This window comes from Eubalaena glacialis, chromosome 7 (genome assembly GCF_028564815.1).
Source record: "Eubalaena glacialis isolate mEubGla1 chromosome 7, mEubGla1.1.hap2.+ XY, whole genome shotgun sequence".
Taxonomy (NCBI): Eukaryota; Metazoa; Chordata; class Mammalia; order Artiodactyla; family Balaenidae; genus Eubalaena; species Eubalaena glacialis.
In genome coordinates this window covers 39182111-39209774 of record NC_083722.1, presented here as the reverse complement: position 1 = coordinate 39209774, position 27664 = coordinate 39182111, and the positions used below count along the sequence as shown (strand labels likewise).

General features: G+C 41.9%; 1 protein-coding gene across 5 annotated transcripts in view; it reads right to left on the bottom strand.

Annotated features, from left to right (window-relative positions):
- Positions 1 to 12866, bottom strand: part of FKBP5 (FKBP prolyl isomerase 5) — a 100825-nt gene extending 87959 nt beyond the window's left edge. For 2 of the 5 annotated variants that reach the window (XM_061196329.1, XM_061196330.1), the window contains exons 1-2: positions 12705 to 12866; positions 6302 to 6406 (exon numbers count right to left, since the gene is read on the bottom strand). The gene's annotated coding sequence lies outside the window, so the exon portion shown is untranslated. Of the gene's footprint in view, positions 1 to 6301; positions 6407 to 11914; positions 12334 to 12704 lie in introns of all 5 variants that reach the window. The other 3 variants (XM_061196331.1, XM_061196333.1, XM_061196334.1) reach the window with 3 other exon arrangements.
- Between the last annotated feature and the right edge of the window lie 14798 nt (positions 12867 to 27664).

Here is a 27664-nt window from a genome sequence, read left to right as displayed (position 1 = left end):
TAAGTTTCTCACCATTATGTGTGGCATATGGTAAAATGTAAGAGACGAAAGCAAGTGTAAACTTAGAGACTATGTACTAGTAGAAGTACATAGCTGGGGGCTGTGAGGTGAAAGTACAATAGTTCCCAACTTTTCATGCTAATCTTACTGGACTATCAATCACTCTGTAAAAGAACCTGTGTTCCACCATGACAGAAACAGAAGTCCACTTTTTTTGAGAATGATATTTATGTTTACAACACTATTATATTTATAATTTACAACTCTTAAAAATAAAGAAACCCTTTTGTTCCTAAAGCACATTTTGGAGCCTTGGTTTTATTTTTTTATTTTTATTTTTTATTTTATTTTTTTAAATAAATTTATTTTATTTATTTTGGGCTGCCTTGGGTCTTCGTTGCTGCGCGCGGGTTTCCTTTTGTTGCGGTGAGCAGGGGCTACTCTTCCTTGCAGTGCGCAGGCTTCTCATTGCGGTGGCTTCTCTTGTTGCGGAACACGGGCTGTAGGTGCACAGGCTTCAGTAATTGTGGCTCACAGGCTTTAGAGCACAGGCTCAGTAGTTGTGGCGCACAGGCTTAGCTGCTCCGTGGCATGTGGGATCTTCCCAGACCAGGGATTGAACCCGTGTCCCCTGCATTGGCAGGCGGATTCTTAACTACTGCGCCACCAGGGAAGCCCTGGAGCCTTGGCTTTAAATATTACTTTAAGAATAGTAATGCCTGTCCAAGAAGTGTGATCACAGGCTTCTCATTAAGAATAGAGTGAATTATTATCACATTATTCCTGGCAGTAAAATTATTTCTTACCTTGGTGTTTGATAGCTGTTAGTAGAAAGATTATTGGTAATACCACTGTAATTCCCACCCAGATGGTTAAGAATCATACTAGGATGACAGTACAAAAGCAGCCCTAGTTTAGCTCTAAAAGGTACAGGCCATTAATTAATTAGCTGTGGATCCTGACTTTACTTCCTCTGGACCTCAACGTCCTCATCTGTACAATAAGACTGGTGGACTAGAGCATACTTCCCTACCTTCCTCCCCCTTTTTCCCTCTCCCTGGCCCTTTCTACTTTATGACTTTGGTGATTTAGGATCTAGACTGGGATTTTTGAGGACAGAGAGGAAAATAGCAGAAACCCACTAAACTCTGGAGAAAAAGAATAAGAATTATGTAAACAACTAGAATATGGAGAGAAAAAGAGAAAGCCCAAAATACATGTCTACAAAAACAAATGGACAAATTAAAGAGGCATAATGGTTCAGAATAGAGGATCATGAGCTTCATTGTCAAAATTAGTATGATAGTAGTTTCAGTTATACTGACATCAGGAAAGATAGTGAGAAATGCTAGAGATACAGACTTAGAAATGTTATTTGTAACACACAAGAATGCTTTACAAATAACCCAAGAAATCTTCCCAAGTTCCCCCAGTACATATGGAAAAGATGCCATACTCCCTGGCTTAATCATTCATAACTCTGCCCTAACATAATCACTCACTATTTTCCAACAGGTTATTCCCTCCAGTCCATTTGGCTTCATCACTGCAGACAAACTTATATCTCCCCTTCACTGTCACTCAGTGTTCTGTCAAATGCTTTCTCCCTTCTTTCAATTTATAATAACAATTTATCATGCTCTAACCGTGTTTGAGGCACCATTCTAAGCACTTGACATGTATTAACTCATTTAATTCTCTCAACAGTCCTAGGAAGGAGGTCAAGTAACTTGCTAAAGATTACACAGTAGCAGAGTCAGGATTCCAACACAGGCAAACTGGCTCCAAGGAGCCCGTCCTCCTAACTTGCTAACTAGTCCTACAAGGCTTAGGCAGAGTTCTGTCACCTTCCTGAAGTTCTCACCTGCTTAGCAATTATTCCTGCCTCTTGAGACCTTAAGTAAACCACTCCTTTGTCACTTACCACAAGACCTAGGTTGTTATTTATCTTTTGTGCACATGTTCTATCTTTTCTAAGGACAGGATCTTGTCTTATTTATTCTGTAACAACACTACTTAGAACCGAACAGAACTTATTACCTGGAACACAAAAGTGCTTATTAATGAAACTATAATAGCATTTAATATTTATTGAAGACATATGCCAGGTTCTGGCCTAAGTACTTTATATGCATTGTCTCATTTATTCCTCACAACCCTTAGGTAGGTATTAATACTGCCTGCACCTCCCATTATTATAGATGAGGAAACTGAGGCTTAGAGAGAAGCTACATATCTTGTCCCATATCACAAAGTGGTGCTGACAGTCTTACTTAAGGATCTAACCAGAATCTTAATCTCCAGCCAACCACAAAACACCCTGAAGAAAGAATCAGTCCTAACTACAACTCAGTTCAACTTTCACTTACTCTGCAGCACTATGCTGAACACCAAGGATTCAGAATTAGAGGCACAGCTGCTGCCCTCATGAAACTCACAGTGCACTAAGACTTCAGGACCAAACTTTGATATCACAGGCACAGCCACCATCATCAAAACTTAAGGAAGAGTTTAACTTATATTTTAAATCAAAATATCTAAATAATCCTTGGAAACTCTTCCATCCCATTCCTTCTCCCTTCAGGCTTTCCCCACTCCCTCTACCCTAGGACTCATCTCTCTAGTTTCTGTATTATAGAGTAGAAGGATCCCACTAATCCTGACAACTATTAGGATGTCTAAATTTAATTTATCAGTAGCTCAGACTCAAGGGTCTATTTGGCGAATTCCATGTCCATAATGAAATATGGGCAATGGACAGCTAGAAAAAACCAGTAGCAAGGAGAAGCAGCAAAAAGAGGGAGATGAAAGTCACACTGTATAGCAAAGTTAAGAAAAAGCAAGAAAAGCAGGAGAGTGGACACAAACAGAAGGTGAAAGTGAGTCCAGAATAAATCCAGTAGAGAGATGTAGATAAATGAAAACACTAAAATCTAATTCATTTCGCGAATGCTGACTCCTTTAATTATTTCTTTTCCTAACTTCTAATGGAAACAGAAAAATACGTAGGTGAAACAATCACTGAAAAAATCATTAACTAGGAAGAGTATATAAATCAGGAGTTTTTCCCCTGAAAAACCACTCATTTTAGAATTTCAGAGCTGCAAAAAGACCTTAGAACACTATCTAATCCAACCCATTCATTTTACAATTAACATAAAGTTCAGTAAGGTTAAGTAACTTTAACTTGCCCAAGATCATGTAGCAACACTCCTGAATCTCATCCCTGTCTATGCCTACTATACTAGGCTTCCTAGAAACGGTGTAATTTTCTCTTCCATTTTCCACTCTTAATAACTATTAAATTAATTTCTGCATAAGCATCTCAGAATCCCCATATTATTCCTACTTCCCATAGAAGAAAATAATCAGATATTCTGGATTATCTAAAACAATATCAAATTTTATTCTCTTATCCCCAAAGTCAGTAATCTTAAATTGGGTCTTGATTTCTACCAGGAGGAAATTCAAACATTTCCCAGAAGAGTGGAAAGAAGAAAGAGCTCCATAAGCTGACCAAAAGCAAGCCAAGTTGATAAGCTACAATCCATCTGTAAATGACTCAGGCCCAAGACCACTGGAGGGTGGACGACTGCTAGTGGGAAGTAGAATGGATATCACTTATTTTCCCATTTCTATTTTATATCTTCCCAACTAACCTCAGGTTCCTATCTTTCTGACAAATGTCAATTCTAGGAGCCTGTAAAAAGAAGGGAAAGTAATGAGGTAAGAGTATCATGTCACTTTTGGCATAATGGCTTTTTGATAAGAACTATCTTGGTCAGGAAATATGCCACAAGGAATAGAAGGGTTTTCGGGTAAACCCACAGCTCTTTATTTTTACCATAAAAACACAAGAAGTCCTTAAAATGTGTTATATACACTCAGTATTTCCCCCACTGCAAAGCACCTGCAGATATTCTGGGCTGGAAGGAACTCATTCTGGGCTATTTCTGTGGTCCAAGAAAGTCTGCTGCCTATATCCCTTGATAAACTGTGGGCCCTGCTGGCCATCATTCACCAGGTTATTTGAGCTGAGTGATTTGGAAATCGTCTCTATCACCTTGGTTTAAATATAATGATTTCCTAGCCCTTAAAAATTATGTGTTTGCTTATAAGACTGACTGAAGCCTTCTCTGAAAGGGAAGAAAATGCTCTATTTTGCTTTAGGAACATATCTTAATTTTGATATGTATGAAGTTCATTATAGATTAGGGATAACTTCCCGCTAACATGTTACCCAAATTAGGACAACTGGAGTGGAAATGAAAAAGGACGAAAAGATAAAAAGACATTATAAATTTAAAAACAAAGTGATTTCGTGACTCACTGAGCTTAAGAAGCAAAGGAAGAGTAAAAAATGACCAGTAAGAATAATGGTGTCACAAACAGCTAAAGAGGAAAGTCAGGAAGAGAAGCGTTTTGACTGGGGGTGGAGAGAGGGGGTGTTGGTGTGCAGTTGCTACAGAGATGGTATTTAAACATATTTAGTTTCAAGACATAAGCGAAAATTTGGGCCTCAGTTTTGCAAGGCCTGGAGTTTAGACATAAGATACAGATTTGGAGCCTAAAAAAGCACAGCAATGACTGAGTTTTTAGAGAAAGAGAAAGTAACAGCAAAACATTTAGACAACAGCATTCCTCAGACACTACACTTTGAAGATAATCTAATTTACCAGATGAACAGTACTACCTTATTCTATAGATTAGAATATTTGGACTAATTTATTATAAATAAAAAGCTAAAAAATTAATCTTTCTTTTCCAGGCTATGAATTGACAGAAAGGAACTTAGAATAAAAATAGGTTCATAATTACTGATTGTCCAAAGTTAAGTCTCTGAGTTAAAACACACTGCTTTTCAGGTTTCTCTATTTACAACAAAACTTTTGAAAAAAATTGAGAGAAAAATCTGGTACACTAATACCACTACTATTTTACAATATTTGTGAGAATGTATCAGTTTTTAAAAGCACACTAACCAAAATGTTGATAATTAATAAATCTGAAGAATGGGTATATGGAGGTTCATTATTATTCTCTCCAGTTCTGTGTACGTTTGAAACTTTCATAATAAAAAAGTCTAAAAAAAAAGGCTACCTACAGATATTTTTAAAGTTCTATCTGCAGTTAGGCTTTGACAAGTCAAAACAAAATTCTAAAAACTTTTCAAATAATGTCTTATTCATGCTCAACAGACCAATGAAATTTAGTGTATATGAAAGGGAGATAAGGCCCTGTCATTTCAGAGGAACATGAATATGTTCATTAAATGGAGAAAGTCATCCTTTTATCCATGTTGGTTGAGTTGGACATTTGTCATTTTTCTCTTCAAAGAACTTATATTTGTTAAAGAAAAATATATAGACCATATAAATGTATGGTTTTTGTTAGTAAAGGCAACATAAATGTTTATCCCCAGTTATCAATGATTAATTTGTTGAAACTGCTGGCTAGTCATTCTGTTACTTCAAATCATATTCCACTTTAGTAAATAACCAAATAAGCAAATTTCTTATGTGGATGCAAAAGAACTAATTAAAAAATTAATATCCATAAATAATGCCCAATCCTAAATTGTGAAGAACACATATTTAAGATTATATAAAATAGTAAGTCGAGAAAAAAAGCTGAACGTTTTAAACAACTGACATAGTTTAAACTGTGATTTAAATAGGTTTAATTTAAAGCAAATCACTCTACAGCAGCCCTAAAACTAACAGTGAGCATCAAATTCACCACCTTAGATTTACCACTTACCTACGATCAAGATTAGTTTATATGGTTTACAAGCACCAATCCTTCCCTCTACTATAAACACCACCCAAAAATGACAACCAGCTTTGTTTGCCTCTTCTTTGTCTGGTGAGTTCCAGGACAGTAAAGATTGCACGTTTGTGCAAAACCTAGCACACTGAAGGTGTGCAACTCTCTTAACAGGAATTATCACTACCTTCAATTCCCAGGAAGCTATCGCTAGGTATCAGTCTCATTCCCTAGGTGACTTACACAGGATAACAAAATAAAGCAGTTTCCTGGCTGGCAGTTTGCCTTGAACTATTTTCAGGATCTTGTTTCTTCTAACAGAAATATGTTGCCATGAACCTTCAAAGAGAAGCAGCATAGATACATATATGTAGAGACAAAAGGCTGTCAGTAATTTTCTTCTCCTACATCATTATTAAAGCACTGCTTAATTTCAAATTGAGGTATTTCACTTTTTTCAGATAATAGGGTCATTCTCCTCATCTTCAACAAATTTTTATAGTTTTTTTTCCTTATGAAAGTAAAAGTTACATACCATAAAATGCACGGATCTTAAGTATTCAGCTGGGTAAATGTGAACAAATGTATACACCAACAGTTGGTGAATCTGGAAGTTCCTCGTACTGGTCTTGCAACTGTTCTGTAAGTTAAAAATTACATGAAAATTAAAACTTACCCCAAAAGTGTACACTTGAATTCCATAGCTTGATGTCCAAATCAAGTTATAGAATATTTCCATTACCCTAAAAAGTTCCTTTTTGCCCCTTTCCAGTCATCCACAGCCCTTACCCAGAAACCACTGTCCTGATTTCTATCACCATACCTAAGTTTGGCCTGTTCCTGTATTTGTTATAAATGGCATCTTATAGTACATACTTGTGTTTGGCTTCTCTTGCTCTGAATAATATTTCTGAGATTCATCTATGTCACTGTATGAATCATTAGTTCATTACTATTGTAAAAAAAGCTGCTATGAACATTTTTATCAGTCTTTCTGTGTACATATACTTTATTTCTCTTGGTGTAGCAAGATTTCATTTAAAAAAAAAAAAGTTTTCACATATAAATAAGCCTGTGAAGTCACACAGTATAGATAGATGGATTGATTTATATATATACATATAGCAAACATACAGTTACATATATAATGCAAATATATATAGCATAGATACTTTATCTGTGTGTATATATTTATGTGTGTGTGTATATATATGTGTGTGTGTCTCTACAAATGGATTCTGAGAGGTCCACCTAGGACCAACAAAGATATTTTAAAAGACCTTATAGGGCTTCCCTGGTGGCACAGTGGTTAAGAATCCGCCTGCCAGTGCCAGGGACACGGGTTCGAGCTCTGGTCCAGGAAGATCCCACATGCTGCAGAGCAACTAAGCCCGTGCGCCACAACTACTGAGCCTGTGCTCTAGAGCCCATGCTCTGCAACAAGAGAAGCCACAGCAATGAGAAGCCCTTGGCGTACCGCAACGAAGAGTAGCCCCGGCTCGCCGCAACTAAAGAAAGCCCGCGCACAGCAACAAAGACCCAGCTCGGACAAAAATAAATAAATAAATAAATAAATTCATTTAAAAAAAAAAAAAGACCTTATGAAGTTCATAGTGCAAGTAAATTTAAGATAGGAAAGATGACATTTCAATTTTTCTTAATAAGTATTGTTTTAACCTAAGACTAATTCAAAAGAGAAACAAATTTCTTTCCATGTAAGGTACCCTGTTTTGCTTCAATGAAATACCATTCTTCTCATAACAAATCCCCTTCTCAAACTAGAATTTCAAAACATTAAATATTACCATGCACCATGTAATAATTTTTTATGCTAGGGGACAAATACAAAAGCTTTCAATATTTTATTTTACTGTCTTGCTTTTTTAAAAAGTTAAAAACATGGAAATAATTCCATTGGCTAATATTTAACATGGGTAAAGACCATTTCATCCTCATTCAGAATACTGTATATTCTGAAAAAGGCTAGGATGTTTCCTCCGTTCCAAAAAGTAACTTACTACAGCATTAAGTCTGTGATAGAGACATTCTAACCTTCAAATTCTATGTGTAATTTTCGGCAGACAGTAGAGGAGGATCTTTAATTTCCAGAGATAGAACATTGAGAAACATACACACAAATCTGATTTTTGATGAGATCAATTTGAAATTCCCAAGCCTGTTTTTGATAATCAGATGATCATTTTCAGGGGACTAGGAGTGGCTCCCTATTTAACATCATACATAAATTGCCAAGACTGAGGCTGAACACTACAAACGGTTCCAGAAATTTACCATCATCTGCTTTAGGAAGGGTTTGCAACTACAAAAGGGAAAAAAAACCCTCTTCTAGCCTTTGATCTTTCTCCATCTTTTATTCTTCCTTCCAAACAATGAGCAATTTCAAGACCATACAATTCAAATGTACTATATATATTTTTTTTAAATAAATTTATTTATTTATTTTTGGCTGCGTTGGGTCTTTGTTGCTGGGCACGGGCTCTCTCTAGCTGCGGTGTGTGGGCTTCTCACTGCGGTGGCTTCTCTTGTTGCAGAGCACGGGCTCTAGGCTGGCGGGCTCTAGAGGGCAGGCTCAGCAGTTGTGGCACACAGGCTTAGTTGCTCCGCGGCACGAGGGATCCTCCCGGACCAGGGCTCGAACCCGTGTCCCCTGCATTAGCTGGCGGATTCTTAACCACTGCGCCACCAGGGAAGCCCCCTATATTTTTAATCTTAAAAAACATTCCTAACATTTGGATAGTCCCTAACTTTCACAGATGCGGAACTGTTTACTTAAGAACCCATTATTTAACTCTGAAAATACATAATTTTCATTTTTCTAATAACTACACCTTTTTCTAAAAAGAAAAAAAACCTTGATTAACTAAGTGTTACAAAAATGACAGCAGCTCCAAACAGCTACAATTCCCAACTTTCAATATCTTTTGCCTGATTGTGTTAGAGAACTAAAATTTTATTCCTATTTTCTAAAATGTTTTTCTTCTAGATCAAGACTAGAAAACAGGTATACCAAATGTGTAGACCCTATACTCCCTCTGGTGGTCCTTCACTCTTATTAACCAGATGTTTTCCAAAAGACTAGAATAGTAAAATAAGCAAATGAATACGGCCCACTAAAGGATTATAGTCTTACATGTTTGAGTTTCAGCTGAATGCAGGTCAAGTCTCATAACAAACGATGAGGAACAAATTATTTTGAGTACTTGAGTTTTAGTGTTTCAAATACTACTGAAATATCCTTAGTAACTTGTTACACAAGGTCCTACTATAAATTATTTTAACCTGTCTCATTTGGCAGAACTGTCTTTTACACAATAAACATCTTATTTGCAAAAGAAAAAAAACCCACACTTAAGTGGCTACTGTTTTTATTTATTTATTTTAAAATTTATTTATTTGTTTGTTGGTTTGTTTTTTGGCCACATTGGGTCTTCATTGTGGTGTGCAGGCTTCCCCTTGTGGCGGCTTCTCTTGTTGCGGAGCACAGGCTCTAGGCGTGCGGGCTTCAGTAGTTGTGGCTCGCCGGCTCTAGAGTGCAGCTCAGTAGTTGTGGTGCACAGGCTTAGTTGCTCCCCAGCATGTGGGATCTTCCCGGACCAGGGCTCGAACCCGTCTCCCCTGCATTGGCATGCAGATTCTTAACCACTGCACCACCAAGGTAAGTCCCGTCGCTACTGTTTTTAAATCAATAGTTACGTGATTTACCTACCAACGTCCACCTAATCTCTGGTGAGTGTAGATTTAATTTTCCTTACACTTTTGGGGACATAATGTCAGAAGTTAAAAATGCACTGTAAAAAAATTCAGAATGTAAAACAATGAAAAAACAAAATCTAATTACTAATCAGCTAGGTTAGAAAGTTCACACAGTCTTAGAATTATAAAATGTATAAAATAATTGTTCAGCATAAAATAATTACAGAATTTAGTGTGCCAAAATATATACAGTATAGATTCTTTGTTAGGAATTGTGGAAAATTATATTAAAGGCCTACAGAAAATATTCTTAATGACAGATACAGCATGCATACTACTGTTAAATAAAGCAGTATTAATGTCTAACAGTATCATGTGATCTACCCTCAAATTTAGCTGGTTTAATATGTGTCCCTGTTCTTTTGTAGCTTTATTCATTCAAAAATATTTGCCCACCCCCAAACTAAAAAGGAGCCACACCTGAGGGTCAGTGACTTAAAAACATTCCCAACATTTATTGTGTAGATGCAAGAGTTCAACTTATGCTTAATTTTGAAACTGTAATGTGGTTGATAGTTTTATGATATGGTCTACCGCAAGTTAAAGTGGACAACAATCTGTAATTAAAATATGTAAAAACTGAATTTGAAAATGGTCTTTTAAATAAAGGGCACTTTTATAGTTAAAGTTCCCCAAATATGCTTTACGTAAATAAAACTAAGAAATATAGCTTTAATTTATGATATGTGGTATATTTAAGCATCATTATAGGATAATGACTATAAAACTTCTAATTACACATAGTAGTTAAACTAATATATTCCTATACACTTTAAAGGACAATTATATACATCACCCATAACCCCAGTCTCATAAGATTCCTTAGAACTACTTATACAGAATAAAACCCACTCTGCACGAGTCACTGTTCAATCTACCTTCACTAAATATCAAAAAGCCAACTCAGCTTTCAACAGTAATAACTTCTTCTACAGCTATAGAAAGAGGATGCTCTTCCTTCTCTAGACTGGTTCTAAGGTAAGAAGCCTTTAGGAAACAAAACAACCTAAAATATGTATCCTTTTCCAATCCAAGGGTAAACAGAAAATTGAAGATTTCACTAGTTGCCTAATCCAATATTTTAAAATGTTCATGTTGAACTGGTTAAAATCATGTTTTAAAAAAGAAATTCACCCAAAATTCCCATCACTAAAAAAATTGAAGATTCAGAAACACACTTGTTTTGTTAAATACTGGAAAGACAAAGACCTCACAGCATGTAAGCCTGTTGTTTTAGAGAAATAAAACATTTTATAAAGTCCATCTTTGATTTTTTAAAAAATCCCAAATAGTCACAACTAGACTATTGGTTAAAGAGTTCACCTTTAAAAGGTGTTACTAATTAGCTATGTAAGTAACTAAAATTACCATTCAATGAAACACTAATAAAGTAGCATAATTAAAATAACTGTCCTTAAGAAGTTAAACTTACATCTCTTAAGTACAAATCATACCCAGCATAGATATAAAAAAAGACACATTAGAAGAAAATAACTGAGTAATCTAAATCAACTGTTCCTCACAAATGAATGTTATTAATAACCTTCATAATATATTTTAAAGTAATTATACATTATTTTAAAACGTTTTTTTCTATAGATGCCCTAAATTGGTCGGGGCCATAATTGCAGATTGTTAAGTGAGGTCAGATGGGAGAGAGAGAAAAAGAAAATAAGTGAAAAGTATAACAAATAAAAATTTCCCACAAGAACAAGAAGTTTTTCAACTCTATCCTTGAAAAAAACAAACAAACAAACAAACTCTTATGTGGGGCGCGGGGTGGGATGCGGGAGAATTCCCACAGACTACTCAAAATACTGAACCAAAATATGCCTTAACTTTTCCCTTGTCTACAATCTAACAAAACGGGAAGACAATGAAAATAAACAATCCTGTGAGCCCTCAGAGAGGCAAAGAAAGCTCCCATTCAACGCTAAGCCTTATTCTACTCCTGTAAAGTAAATCCAAAACCACGAGCTCAAACTGCTTCATGAAGAATTTACTGAATGGCGGCCAAACGTTGTACACGCTGCCCTGAACCACACTGAAGGATATCTAGAGTTCTGCATTCTCCATTTACAACCTGTACCTTACTATGCATGCTTTCGCCACCACTGCAGAAACCGATTTTTACAAAGATGTTCCTCCCGGCAAGTCAATGGAAAGAAGGCAATCTACACGCTGACAACACCCGTCCCCCCCCCCCACCTTTTTTTTTTTTTCCAATCAATACTAGTTTTGACTCCTATACTGCGACCAGCACACCTTTTTAGAAATCATTAAGGGAGAAGGCGTTATAACGTCCCGGAGTGAACTGAATACTGAGCTCTGAAACAACTTTTCACTGGCTTTCACCTGGCACTAGGATTATCACCTGTTAGAACGGCGCCGCACCCGCACCCTCTACGAGCGGCCGAGAGTGGGGATGCTGTTCCCAGTCACTGGTCCCTGGGCGGCAGGTGAAGGCGGTGAACGCGCATCCACACCCACCGCCCGGGGAGCGCAAACCGAAAGCCAGGACAGCGGCGGCGGGACGCTCCGTTATCCTCACTCTCGGCTGGCCCGCCAGGTGAGTGCGGCTCCATCGCGCCCGCGGCGTCCCGGTGCACGGCTCACCCCGGCTCCACTTCTCCCGCCGCCCGGGCCCCGGAAAGCGAAGTTTCTCTCCCGCCCGCGGCAGCTGCTGTTCACGCGCCGCCCGGCTCTCCGCCGGTCCCGCCGTCTGCTCCGGGCTGCCGCGGTCACGGGCGCCGGGCCTCGGGCGAGTCGGGGGCCGCGGACGGGAGCCGGGACCTGTCACCCCGGGAGGGAAACAAAAGCCGGGTGAGGACCAGCGGGCGCGACCGGCCTCGCCTCGGAGAGAGAGAGCGCGGCGGGGGGCGGGGAGCTGCTCCAGCAGCCGCCGGCTCCGCGCCTCCGGGAGGGAGCCCCTGCCCCGCGGCCCGGCGGGACGTAGAGGAGCCCCGCAGTGGAGCTAGGGGCATCCGGCGCGCCCGCCTGGGGGCTCCCCAGGCTCCCCTGGCCCCGACGCGCCGCTCCCGGGCTGGGGAGCCGCGTGAGGGGGCGGGGAGGCGGCGCAGCGGCGGCCGGACCGCGAAGCAGGGAATTCGGCTCCCTGGGCTTAGCGACCACACTCCCCATCCCTGCGGCCATGGAGCCAGTACCTGTCGCCGCGGTTGTTCGTCTGCTCTGTCTCTCTCCGCCTAACCCGCGAGCCGCTGGACCCTCAACCCGCCCAGCAGGCCGCCCGCGCGCCGGACGCCGCCGCCGGAGACTGGCAGCGCCCGCGAACCGGCCCGAATCCCCCGGGCAGCGCCCGGCGCCGTCCCACCCCCGCCGGCCGCAGGACCCGCCTCCCATAGGGCCCCAGGGCTGTCAGTCCGCCCCCAAAAGGCGCGCGGGCTGTCGCTCCGCCTGTCCGGATTGGCGGCCGCGCGCCGTCCATGCAAATAAGGCCCCGCCCCCGACCATTTGCACCTCCGCCTTGGTGTAACCTCCGCCTCTCCACGCCAGCCCACGTGTCTGGCCCTTGCCCTTTGTGGGGGCTGGAGGGAAGGAATGGAGGAAACTGACCGACACCCCCTCACACCATCCCTTCTCTTCGGGAAAACTAATGCCTAAAGAAGCTAGTTGACTAAACATAACGGATCTCTCTCTGAAAGCTCTGCCCTCCTGTCTGCCCACTAGGCCTGCCCTGAGGATGGAGAGTGACAGACCAGGCTTGTTTGTGTGAGGTTAGCCCCAGGAAACAATACCAGGAACTCAAAGTTGTCCATTTGGAACTGGGGAAAATCCCACCTGGAGAACCATAGCACATAGCACATAGCACTTCCCTCTGGACACTCAGGGACTGTGAAGACTACGGTTTCCTGTGGCTTTCTACCTTTCAAACATGAGATCCCAGGTGACTGAGACAGCAAAGGGACTTAAAAGATGTCTGTGTTCTCTGCCACCTGCGAAAGGGTAGGCCTGCTGAGCAACTCGGCTTCAGGAGGTGCTCAGGCCCCTCCAATGAAATGGCCACCCAGAGATTCAGATGAGGGGACTGAGCTAGCCACCTGGGCCTTAGGGAGTAGCTAGCTCAATCTCATTTTTGAGGAAACAGAAACCTGAAGTCCCATAGCTATGGAGCTTATTAATTACCTATGGAAACCTAACATCTCCTAGCTCCACAACTGCTGTCTAAGCTATATCACCTGGGTCATTTAGGTATTGATGACAAGCTTCTACAAATCACCATCCCTGCATTCAAGAGGTGCTGCCTGCAGAAATAACCACTAGAGCTGACACTGAAACCTCATCAAGGGCAAAGGCCCTGTCTCAGTGCCTAGAAGCTTCCCTTTTTACCAGATGCCAGGGAGAGTCACTGAAACAATTTATTTGTGCATTAATTCAGTAAGACAATGGTGATTAAAACTACTCTGCATACTAACACCAGTTGATTAAGCATCTACTATGCTTTTTAACAGCAAGTATTAAGCACTGTGCTGTGTGCAGGGTATACAGAGGTGAGAGGACACTGTCCCAGCCCTTAAGGGCTTCAGCCTAAAAGACAGTGACATCCACATTGCATGTCAGTGCTCCTTATGTTTCAGAGACTGTGACAGATGTCTGCATAGGGAGTGGCTATGCATAGGCCAGTGGAGGACTCCAAGGAGAGGGGAATTCACTCTTCCTGGGAGAGTCAGGAAAGGCCTGGAAGAGGTGACTTTAGAGCTGAGTCTTAAAAGATAAGTATTAAAAGATGGTGTTTTTGCCAGACTGACAGATGTGGAAGAGGAAGGAAAGGAACTCCCCTGGGGGGGCGGGGGCGGGAGGAGGGACTAGCAGGAGCAAAAAGAATGCAGACCTGGAAAAGCCTAGTAACTGAGGGAACAGCAAGGAACAGTGTGGGCAAATCTGCAGGGCTGTGTGGCCATGCCACATGGTCTGGGACCAGGCTCTTCCAGGAGGAAGACAGAAAGACCCGGGAGGCTGCCAGGCTGTGTTGTAACACACCGCAGCAAACAACAACAGGCCCTGTAGATACAGCTGCAGACTTTTTTTTTTTTCTAGGCCAGAGTCTGTGGGGAACAGTCAGTTCCACAGTTCCGATGGCAGCCTGGCTGGCCACACCCACTCTCTCAGAAAACCACTCCGGTCACTGCACTTGCCTGCCTCAGCATTTGGAAACACGCGTGCTTGTAATTTCCCTAAGCATTGCTGCCCTTCAGAATGCACAGATAACGTGGGCTACGGCTGCAGACACCTGGGTGTGAGATGAGCAACCCTTTCCTCGTGCGCACAGGAGTCCTCTGCAAGGCCTGTCACCACAGCTGGCTTCATGGGAGTGTAACCTGTGCTCGGATTAATGCTCTGCTGTTACTGTCCTGAAATTCTTAATTTTTTAACAAGGGGCCCACATTTTTATTTTGTGATGGGACCAGCAAATTATTTGCCCATCCTACCTGCCACTGTTAATGCCCCTAGGAATGCTTGTGATACTGCTCAAACCATATCTCATTTAAAATACTTGGCATGGGGAATTCCCTGGTGGTCTAGTGGTTAGGACTCTGCACTTTCACTGCCCAGGGCACGGGCTCAATCCCTGGTCAGGGAACTAAGATCCCAGAAGCTGCGCGGCACAACCAAAAAAATAAAAAATAAAATAACTTGGTTTGTTCACATGCATTGTATCACCTGATTCTCACAGTGACAATGTGGAGTAGGCCTACATTACCGGTCCCATCTATCAGTTGAGAAAACTGAAGTTTGGCAACCTTCTCCAGGTGGCACAGCTAGGAGGTGGCAGAGTTTGTATTTGAACTCAGCCCACCCAAGCACTAGTCCATCCACTTCAGAGCTACCTCCATGTCAGTTTCAGAATCCTTTCAAATGTAGATTTGCACATGAAGGATTTTAAGAGTCAGAACACCTGATGGAATGGATATCTGTCATTTCATGGCTATCACCTTTTAAATAGTTTTTCATCAATTTTGAAAAACTCTCAGCCATTGTATGTTCAAATACTCTTTCTGTACATTTTCCTCTTTCCTTCTGGGCCCCCAGTTGAAATATATATTAGACCTTCTCACTACATCCCTTTCTTCTGTATTTTCTATCTTTTGTCCTTCCATGCTTTGTTCTAAAAATTTCTTCTGACTCTTTCAGTTCACTAATTCTCTCTTCAGCTTTTTAAAAAAATTCTCCTCTTAAACCCATCCACTGAGCTCTTAAATTTGGTTATTCTATTTTTCTTAGTTCTAGAATTTCTATCTGGTTCTTTTTCAGATCTGCTATGTCACTTCTTATATCCCTTAGTGCCCTACTTAATTTTCAAGCTTGGCTTTTCTCTCCTTAAACATAGTAAGTATAGTTGTTTCAGGGTCTGTGTCCCTGGTGAGGGGAGGAGCACAATCTGGGGTCCCTGGCGGTCCACTTCCATTGTCAGTTTTTCCTACTGGTTCTTCCTCATGTTGTTTTATCTCCTCATGTACCTGGTTATGTTTTGGACATTGTATTTGAAAAATCATTTGAGACATTGATGATAATATCTTCCTCCAGAAAGGATTTCCATTTGTTTCTGCAGGCATCCTGGGACACCAGCAAGCTAGGATCACCTTAACCCAATTTCAGGGGCTTCTGATTTTCTGAGCATCTCTGATAACTTGAAGCTAGACTAGAGTCTGTGGGAGGGTTTGTTCATTTATGGTTTCCCCTTACTCAGTGCTACAGTTCTTTGAGGTCCCAGTTGAAGATGGGGAGGTTTTTTTTCAGTTATATATTGTTTCATAGCAAACTGTCCCCAAATTTAGCAGTTTAAAACAGATGTCAGTAGATTTTTTTCTTAAAGGGCCAGATGGTAAATATTTTAGGCTTGCAGGCCATATGGTCTCTATCATAACTACTCAACTCTATCATTATAGTACAAAACAGACATAGACAACACATCAATGAATGGCCTGGCTATTTAACAATAAGATTTTATTTGTAAAGACAGGCAGCCACCCTCAACCTGATAAAGGACATCTACAAAAACCCACAACTAATATCGTGCCTAACAGTGAGAAACTAGATACTTTTCCCAGAAAACAAAACAAGGAACAAGACAAGGATGTCCACTCTTGCCACCTCTATTTAATATTGTACTGGAGGTCCTAGCCAGGGCAATTAGTTAAGAAATAGAAATTAAAAGGCGTCCATGGTGGAGCCACTATGGAAAACAGTATGGAGGTTCCTCAAAAAACTAAAACTAGAACGACCGTATGATCCAGCAGTTCCACTCCTGGGTATACATCTGAAGAAAATGAAAACACTAATTCAAAAAGATACATGCACCCCAATGATCATAGCAGCATTGTTTACAATAGCCAACATATGGAAGCAACCTGTATCCATCAACAGATGGATGGAAATAGAAAATGTGGTTGGTAGATAGATAGATAGATATACACAATGAGATATTACTCAGCCATAAAAAAAGAATGAAATTCTGCCATTTGTGACAAATGTGGATGGACCTAGAGAGCATCATGCTTAGTGAAATAAGTAAGATGGAGAAAGACAAATACTCTATGTTATCATTTCTATGTGGAATCTAAAAAATAAAACAAGCAAATGTATATAACAAAACAGAAACAGACTTACAGATATAGAGAACAAACTAGTGGTTACCCCAGAGGAGAGGGAAGGGGAGAGGGGCAAGATAGGGGTATGGGATTAACATGCAAACCACTACATATAAAATAGATAAGCAAGGGCTTCCTTGGTGGTCCAGTGGTCAAGACTCTGTGCTTCCACTGCAGGGGACATGGGTTCCATTCCCTGGTCCATGCCATACAGTGCGGCCAAAAAAAAAAAAAAAAAAGATAAGCAACAAGGATATATTGTACAGCACACGGAAACATAGTTATTATTTTGCAATAATTTCAAATGGAGTAAAATCTATAACAATATTGAATCACTATGTTGTATGTCTAAAACTAATATAATACTGTAAATCAACTATACTTCAATAAAAGACACATCCATACACACACAAAGGCATCCAGATTGGACAGGAAAAAGTAAAACTATCTCTATTCACAGATGACATGATCTTGTGTAGAATATCCTAAGGAATCCACCAAAAACCTGTTAGAACTAATAAATGAATTCAGCATGGTTGCAGGATACAAGATCAGTAATAAATAGCAATTGTATATACTTTCAATGAACAATCCAAAAATAAAATTAAGGGAAAAAATCCATTTATAATAGCATCAAAAAGAATAAAATACTTAGGAACAAATTGAACAAAAGAGGTGCCAAACTTATACTCTGAAAACTATAAAACGTTGTAAGAAGTTAAGGACTTAACTAATTGGAAAAACATCCTATGCATCAAAAGTCTTAACACTGTTATGATGGCAATACTCCCCAAATTGATCTACAAATTCAGTGCAATCCCATCCGAGTCCCAGTTGACTTCTTTATAGAAATTGGCAAGCTGATTCTAAAATTCATATGGAATTGCAAGGGACTCAGAATAGCCAAAACAATATTTAAAAAGAAAAACAATGTAGGAAGATTTACATTTCCTGATTTCAAAATTTACTGCAAAACAACAGTAATCAACACCTGGTATTAGAATGGGGTAGACATATCCTTGACAATGAAATATACTAGATCAATGAAATAGAATTGAGAGTCCAGAAGTAAACCCATACATTTGTGGTCAACTGATTTTCCACAAGGGTACTAGTGTTGGTAAGTATGTGGAGAAATTGAAACCCCTGGGCATTGCTGGTGGGAATGTAAAATAGTTTGGCACTTCCTAAAATGTTAAACAAAGAATGACCATATGACCCAGCAATTCCACTCCTAAGTATATACCCAAAAGAATCGAAAACGAAGACTCAAACAGATACTTGTACACCAATGTATATATCAGCATAAATTCATAATAGCCAAAAGGTGAAAACAACCCAAATGTCTATCAGCTGATGAATAGATAAACAAAATGTGGTATATCCATACAATGGAACATTATTTGGCCATAAAAAAGAATGAAGTACTGATAGATGCTACAATGTGGATGAACCTTGAAAACATTATGCTAAGTAAAAGAAGCCAGTCACAAAAGACTGCATATTATATGATTCCATTCATATGAAATGTCCAGAAAAGGGAAGACAGAAGACAGGAAGCAGATTAGAGATTGCTTAGAACTGGGAGTGTAGGGGAAGGAAGGATAGGAAGATAATAGGTAAAGGGTACAGGGTTTCTTTTTGAGGTGATGAAAATGTTCTAAAGTTGACTGTGGTGAAGGTTGCACATTTCTGTGAATGCATTAAAACCACTGAGTTGCATAACTGGATTTCCAAACATGGCGGCTGGCTTCCTCCAAAGGGCAAATGTGGAAGCTGCCAAGCCTTCTTAAGGTTTAGGCCTGGAACTGACAGCGTCATTTCCACCATGTTCTGTCGGTTAAAGCAGGTCATGGGCCAGTCCAGATTCAAGGGGAGGGAACTAATAATGATGTGAATACCACAGTGCATGGTTCACTGGGGCCCACCGAAGTAACAATCTATTACAATCTGCCCTCTGTGCCCTAGTGATATACCTCCTCCCACATGCAAAATACACTCACCACCTCTTAAGACCCCCAGATCTCACCCCATTACCAACATTGAGCTTGAAGTCCATAATTTCATCATCTAAATCAGGTCCACGCATGAATGAGGTTTCTCAAGGGATACTTCTCTGAATCTGACGACTTTTGAATTAGAGAGACAAGTTATTTGCTCCCCACAGGTAATGGTGAGGCAGAGGAAGGGAAATCCCAATAAATATTCCTATTCAGAAAGGAGGAAATGGCAGGCACATGGCAGCCACAGGTCCATGGCAATTCTGAAATCTAGTTGGGAACGTGTCACCGATTCCTTGGTTAGGTCCCAGTTCTTAGGGTAGTAGGAGTTCTTACACGGCGGCTGGCTTCCCAAAGCCAAAATATGGAAGCTGCCCTCTTGAGGCTTGAACCAGGCCCAGCACAACATCACTTGCACCATGTTCTATTGGGTAAAGCGGATCACAGGGCCAACCCAGAGTCAGGAGAATACACAGGGCATGAAGACCAATAGTCATGGTTCATTGGGGGTCATCAAAGTAATAGCCTACCACAGGGGTAGTTTATCAGAGTCTACAACCTTGGTAGGCCCTGAACTCCAATTTTGTGCCTGTAGTCCTAAGAAGCTTTCAAAAGCACAGCTCAGCCTCTCTGATGACTCAGATTGGCAAATGCCCTTGGGTAAAAGCAGCCCCATATGCTGGATTCACTTCTCCGTTAGGGTTGCCAGATTTAACAAATAAAAATATGGGGACATCAAGTTAAATTTGAATTTCAAATAAACAACAAATTATTTTTCAGTATCACTATGTCCCAAATATTGCATGGGCGTACTTATGCTAAAAAAATATTTTGCTGTTTATCTGAAATTCAAATTTAACTGGGAGTCCTATATTTTATCTGGTAACTCTAATCCCTCTGGATTCTTATCATTTCATGTATCGTGGTCCAGTAATTCCTCACTACCTTGTTAGATTTTTGATGCTTTTAAGATTTGAAAATATTTGTCTAATGTATATAGTTGTCTTTGATGAGGGGAATGATCCAAATTCTAAATGGCATTTCTATATTTGGGGAAATCCTCCTATCATGAATTTTGCCTCTCAACCTGGAAGTCAGAACTCAAATTCCCAGCCTCCCTTGCAGCTAGATCATAGCTCAATCAATCACACACCTAAGGGAGACTTCAATTTGGAAATGCAGGACAGGAGGTCTGGTGAGTGGCCCCCACTTTCCACTGGACAGGTGGCTATTAAAAAAATCCATTTTTTGAAATAAGGTAAATCTATGTATACTGTAGCAGAGATTGTTAGTCATCCCCCAATATCCATTCTCCTCTTCTCCTCTGCTTTTTGAACTGGGTACATGGCTACCTGGAACAAAGAATATATTTCCCAGCCTCCTTTGCAGCTAGGTGTGTCCCTGTGTTCTGACTAGTGGGAGCTGAGCAAAAATGTCATAGGAAGTGTCCTTAATGGGAGGAAGGATGTCCCTCTCTTTTTTTCCCTCTTTCTACTGGCTAGATGCAGATGTAATGGCTGGAACTCAGCCATATTGGACCATGAGGTAGAAGCCCCATGTTGAGTATGGCATAGCAAAAGACAGAAGGAATCTGGGTCCCTGATAATTGTGTAGTCCTAGTATTGCCTGGCTACTTAACCCTGGATTTCATTAATGAGAGAGAAATCAATGTCTAATTTTGCAAGGCACTGATATTTTGAATTTTCCATCACTTGCAGCTGAACATAATCTTAACCAATACACATATTGATGTGGAATGATTTCTAAGATAAATTGTTAAAAAAAGTAAGGTGCAAAGCAATGTATACAGTATGGTACTATTTTTGGAAAAAATTCAGATAGATATAGCTATGTTTGTATATGAGTAGCTTTTTCCAGAAGGATATACTGTTTGAATTTTTTTCCATGTTGAAATATTATTTAATTAAGTTAATATTAACTTTAAAAAATCAAAATTTTAAACCTAGTTAAAATTTTTAAATGATTTACATTTTAAAACCGCAGTAATGGGGGCTTCCCTGGTGGCGCAGTGGTTGAGAATCTGCCTGCCAATGCAGGGGACACGGGTTCAAGCCCTGGTCTGGGAAGATCCCACATGCCGCGGAGCAACGAGGCCCGTGAGCCACAATTACTGCGCCTGCGCGTCTGGAGCCTGTGCTCCGCAACAAGACAGGCCACGATAGTGAGAGGCCCGCGCACCGCGATGAAGAGTGGCCCCCACTTGCCGCAACTAGAGAAAAAAGCCCTCGCACAGAAACGAAGACCCAACACAGCCATAAATAAAAATAAATAAAAATAAATTTTAAAAAATTAAGAAAAAAAAACCGCAGTAATTTGGTGGAACTATGGTTGATTTTCCTCCTCTTTCTACTTTCCTGTATTTTTAGGTTTCTAAGCATATTTACATGCAAAATCAAATTGCTCCAGGCAATAAAAATAATTTATGGTTTAAATATTTTTCCTTTGTGTTTTTTTTGTTTTGTTTTGTTTTGGCCACGCCATCCAGCATGCGGGATCTTAGTTCCCCAACGAGGGATGGAACCGGAGCTCCCTGCAGTGGAAGCACTGAGTCCTAACCACTGGACTGCCAGGGAAGTCCCTAAATATTTTTTTTGTTGTTGATATGCATACCCTTTAGTTCCCAGGACCTCAAAGACCAATATATTGAACATCCACTTTGGACTGCAAATCCATTCAACAATATATATTGAACACCTACTATCTATCAGATTCTAGGTAAACAAAACAGACAAAATGCCGTTGGTCCTGGAGCTAACGTTCTTATGGGGCAGACGGTCAACAAGTAGACAAACATATAAGATTCTTTCAGATAGGACTCACTGCTACAAAGAAAACAAACATAGTAATATGATCAAAAGTGTTGAGGACACCAACAGAGAGGGTGGTGAGGAAAGGCCTCTGAGGAGGTGACACTTGTTCTGAGAAATGAATCATGAGAAGGAACCAGTTATGGAAATTTTGAGAGGATGAGAATTCCAGGAAAGAAGCTCAGTACATGGGAGAAACAGAGAGATTGTCAGAGTGGCTAAGGAGAAGTGTGGGGCAGGGGCACTGGTCCCAGAAGAGTTGTAGAGGTGGGCATATGTGTGCTTCAGTGAGAGACCACTACACACCTAACCACTACTGCTAAAATGAAAAAGACCAACAATACCAAGAGCTGGCAAGGCTGTGGAACAACTGGAACTCTCATCCTTTCCTGGTGGGAACATACAGCCACTTTGGAATACTGTTTGGCAGCTTCTTTTGAAGTTAAACATACACTTGCCATATAACTCAGCAGTTCTGCTCCCAAGAGAAACAAAAACGTGTGTTCACAGAAGGAGTTGTACAAGAGTGTTCATAGCAACTTTTTCATACTAGCCTCCAACTACGATCAATGATAATCTCCATCCACAGGAGAAGGGATAACAAATAGTGGTAGAGCCATGTGATGGAATATAATACAGCAATCAAAGGGAAAAAACTACTGATACATGCAAAAACAGGGACAAATCTCAAAATCATTATGTTGAGCAAAAGAAGCCAGATGCAAAAGAGTGTGATTCCATGTATTTGAAATTCTAGGAAATACCAATCTAATGCAAAGTAACAGAAAGCAGATTAGGGGCTGCTCAGGCCAGGTGGAGACATTGCAAAGAGGAACAAGGAAACTTTTAGAGTGAAGGAAATGACCTGTGTTGTGATAGAGGTTACCCAGGCAAACACATCTGTCAAAACTCATGAAACTGTACACTTAAATGGGTGTGTTGTATTGTTATGTAAATTATGCCTCAGTAAAGTTGATGGAAAACACACACAATGTGTGTGCTTGTTTACTAGTCTGGTACGTTATCTGTCTGCTTCTCTGTATATTTTCTAGGAAGTAGCTTGCAAAGAATCATTTCTAACCTGCTCACTTGTTTTTCTCCCTCTATTCCTAACCCCAAAGTGAATTAAGCCTGTCACCCAGAATTTCTAACTTTTGAGGCTGACTTCCTCACCCAGCCTCCACACAGAAATGTTTACCTGCATTTTACAGAGAACAGAGGTCCCGCGTGGTTAAGTCAGCAGGAGTGCCTTCCCCGGAGGCCTCCTTGGTGGATTTGGAGGAGCTCCTTAAAGCCCCCAAAGAGTCTCTTTCCTCTGCTGACTGGTACCTGAAATTCATGAGTCCAGTGGTCATCCTATTAGCTTTGGGCTTCAGTAACCTGGGAAGGCAGGTGGCACCAATCTTGCTGACTCAGTGAACGAAGAGAAACCCTTGCAGCTGAGGGTTCCATTCAACAGTCAGGCCCTGCAGGGACTGGGGACCCAGAGAGGAGTGACACCCAGGCCCTGCAGCTGGAGCACTCACAGTCTCTTTGAAGTGATCTCCCTTCAGTAGACCTAAGACTCAGCCAGGAACTTGTTCAAAACACAGACTCCCAGGCTCCCAGGGGATTCTTACTTGGATGGGGTGTGGTTAGCACACTCCCAGGTGGTCCCCTGCAGACCATCTTTGAGACACAGTTGTTGGGATAGAAGGAATACTGAAACCATTTAGAATAAGTATTGGTTGAAATTGTTCCAGAGTTGATGAATGAACCCCAAGCAGGATAAACACAAGGGAAATCTCACCAAGGCACATCATTATCAAACCGCTAAAAAAACAAAAAACAAAAAAAGAACAGCTATAGAGAGAAACTCTGACTTAGGGGATTTAAGAGAAAGCTTTTGCAGGATGGAGGGTGTTAGGAGAAAGCCCCAGAAGTGGGTAAGAAGGGCAGAATGGCAGGAAGGTGAACCTGATGGTTCAAAGAGAATCGTCAAGGCCCTCAGGGTTTGCTCAGGAGCAGCCCACCGACCTGGCCCTGGGAAAGGGTCCAGGCTCTGATTTGTAAGCTCATCACCTTGCCACCTGCCCCGACGCCGTGAGGAACCAGATTTATAGCCCATCCCAGCCAGGTTCTCAGGATCTTTGGGCTGTCATTGCATAACTGGATGCTGCTCTTACCCTGCTGTGCAAAGGACCAACAGGTATTTCCCAAGACTGGTTCCCTGCAGGGCTGTGAGGTAGCCAAAACCCACCACCCCCACCCCAGGAGACACTGAGGCACCAGTGCCTACTCTCTGGGGACTTAGCTCTGGTGTCTGGCACCTGGCTGACTCTCGAACTGAAATTGGCCACGTGCCCTGTGCACTCCCAGAAAGTATTTACTCAGGTTTCTTCCCAGCTTTGCTCTCCCGCCCAGGCTCTATGGGCACAAAGCAAAATTAATCTCATCCCAAGAAGCCAGTGTATCAGCACAGTAGGCATAAGTGGGCAGGGGCAAAAAGAGGGGGGACTGACTCGGGGCATTTGGTGGGTGAGGAGGTCAACAGGAACCATACCTGTGGGGAGAACCCTGGGACTGGAAAGAGGTGGCAGCAAAGGCCCAATCCTGTGGCCTAGAAGAGGGATAACCCAATGAGATTTTGCATCATTATGAAGACCTCTGGCTACAGTGACCATATTAGCTAATGTCTACTGGACACTTGTTAGAAGCTGGATGCTTCCAATGATCTAGATGATTGAAGTGCTTTAACTAATTTAATCTTCAGCAACAACCTAAGGAAACTGTAGCACAGAGAAGTCGAATGACCTTCCGAGCTAGCAAGTGGCAGAGTCATGGCTTACCCTCTAAGCCACACCACCTTTCAGAAGTTGAGTGTAGGGGGACTGAAGCTGTTGGCTGGTTGGGTGGTGAACCAAGTATGTTAGATTGGAGAATCAGCAATCTCTCCTGCCCTGGGGATGCTCATTTGAGCTTTTCCCTAGGCTTAAATACTCAATTTGCACATAGGATAGCAGAAAATTTAATTAAAAAGCAAAAAAAATTTTTTTTAGCTGTGTGACACGCCTTGCAACATGCCTTGTGGCATCTTAGTTCCCTGAACAGGGATTGAACCTGGGACCCGGCAGTGAAAGCACTGAGTCCTAACCACTGGACCACCCGGGAATTCCCGCAGAAAATTTTAAAATCAGCCACCTGTTCAAAACTGTACAGACACCCAGGGTGGAAGTAAAGGTGATTTCACACCTGCCACGCCACCATGCGCTGTTACCTGCCTGGTCTCACCTTCCATCACATCCTGTCTCCCTCTCCTGTCTTCCCGCCCTGCTCTTCCTACCACCAACCTGGAGTCCAAACATTCTCTGGACTTCCCTGCCCTTCTCCCTTCTCTCCAATTATCAAAATCCTTCATGACTCAGCCCAAATCTCACCTCTTCTAGAAAGCTCTCGCTGACATCCGTGGTTGGGATGACTCTGTCCCAGGACTGTGCGATGAGATAGGATGCTCTTTCAGCATCAGTCACAATTCACTTTGCATTGGGTCACTTCTCAGTGGGTCTGTCTCCCTGGGGGCAGCAGGCCATGGTAATCAGGTCATTAGAGGGTCCTGAGGACATTTCTCTTTATCAACTTGAAACAAACTTAGGCTTGGAGATCCATGTAAATTTTATATAAAAAGCAAGAAGATGAAAAAGTGATATATGGGATTTTACTCTCAAAATCCCTTTTCTTTAAAATTTTCTATGTTCATAAAAATAAAATAGCTTTAGCATGGCAGAATCTTATAAATGAGGAGGGGCCCTACTTCTTCATTCCATTCAATTTTAATGAGTCACTCATTCATTTATTCATCAGACATTAACTGACTCTGATTGCTCAAAAGCTATATAAATTAGCAAACACAGTAGTGAGTGAGGCAGTATAGTGCAGGGATTAACTACATAGACTCTAGATAACTGGCTGTGTGTAAATCCCACTCCACCACTTATTAGGCATATCACCTTAGGTAAATAAGTCACTTACATTCTCTGTGTTTCAATTTTCCCATCTATAAAATGGAGATGATAATGGTAGCACCTATCAAGGTTGTTATGAGGATTAAATGAGCTAATATATATATAAAATACATATAAAGTGACGAGTCAGAAGAGTGCCTGGTAGGGACTTCCCTGGTGGCGCAGTGGTTAAGAATCCACCTGCCAATGCAGGGGACACGGGTTCGAGCCCTGGTCCGGGAGATCCCACATGCCTCGGAGCAACCTCTACTACTGAAGCCCACGCGCCTAGAGCCTGTGCTCCACAACGAGAGAAGCCACCGCAATGAGAAGCCCGCACACCGCAATGAAGAGTAGCCCCCGCTCGCCACAGCTAGAGAAAGCCCGCGCGCAGCAACGAAGACCCAACACAGCCAAAAATAATTAATTAAAAAAAAAAAAAAGAAGAGTGCCTGGTATGTGGCTTTTAAGTCACTTTTGTCAACACTCTTATAAAATTGGTTTAGATAGAGACCAAGAAGGACCCCCTCGGTCTGGAAAGATGAGGAGGTCCTTGCTAGGTCGAGGAGGGACGGGCATTCCAGGCAACAGGACAGCACATGCGAAGGCTCGGAAGTGTCCACCGGCAAAGCCAGTTGGGGGAACTGGGAATTGGGGGCAGGCTGAGAGGTGCAGGGGTGCAGCGAGCTGTGCACAGATGGATGGCTGTGCCATGTCAGGCACTTGGGACTTTATTCTAGTGGTAATAGGGAGCCAGTGAAGGGCTCTAAGTGACAGAGCAGCTGTGTGTTTAAGGCAGATGGTTCTGGCAACAGTGTGGAGGATGGAATAAGCCTGAAGGTGGGACTCCCCCCACCCATTAGAAGTCCAGGAGGGAGGTGGTGAGAGGTGCCCAGGCAGTGAGCCCTGAAAGGAGAGAGTGGATGGAAGAGATGGGACAAGAAAACCCACAGGATGGGGGGCAGATTGGATACGGTAGGAGAGGGAAGATCTGGAGCAGCCCCAAGGTGTTGCCCTGGGCCGCAATGTGGCCTTAGTAAATCAAAATAGGAAATATAGCAGGAGGATCAGGCAGATGGTGTGTTTGTGATGCTCTGGGGAGGGGTGGGCAGAGGTGATGGTTTTAGCGTGGAGCACATTGTATTTAAGTTCCCCTCCCAGGGGTTGTTCTGCCTGTGTGGTGTTTCCTGGGCCCCCACCCAACACACATACACACACACACACACACACACACCCTCTCTCTCTAAGAAGACAGTTACTGTGTCTTACTCATTTCTGTATCCACCCCCTCATCCTCCCCACCCACCCCAACACCACGCCAGGCACACACTGTGTGCTCGGTGACTGCAGCTAAATTGGGTTTAATGGAATCCAAGCTTGCTCCCTACCCAACCCTCTACACTGGGTAACGATGTTACAAACACAACCATTCCACCTTCCATTCTCTGGATTACTGCTGTGCTGCCCCAGAGGAGTCCAAGAGAAGCCCCCCTTCCACTTGAAGGGGCAGCCTGCCTGGGACACTGCTGTCAGCCCCAGGGCTGCCACATCAACCTTGGGACTGGACCCTCTTCAAAGCCTTCCCCCCACCCCCCCACAGGAAGAGAACAAGGACCTGAGGCCCATGAATGGATGGAATGGAGTGAAGAGAGTGACAGTGAAAGCAAAGAGATCAGCCTCACAAAACGACACTGACGGCTCCTTGGAGA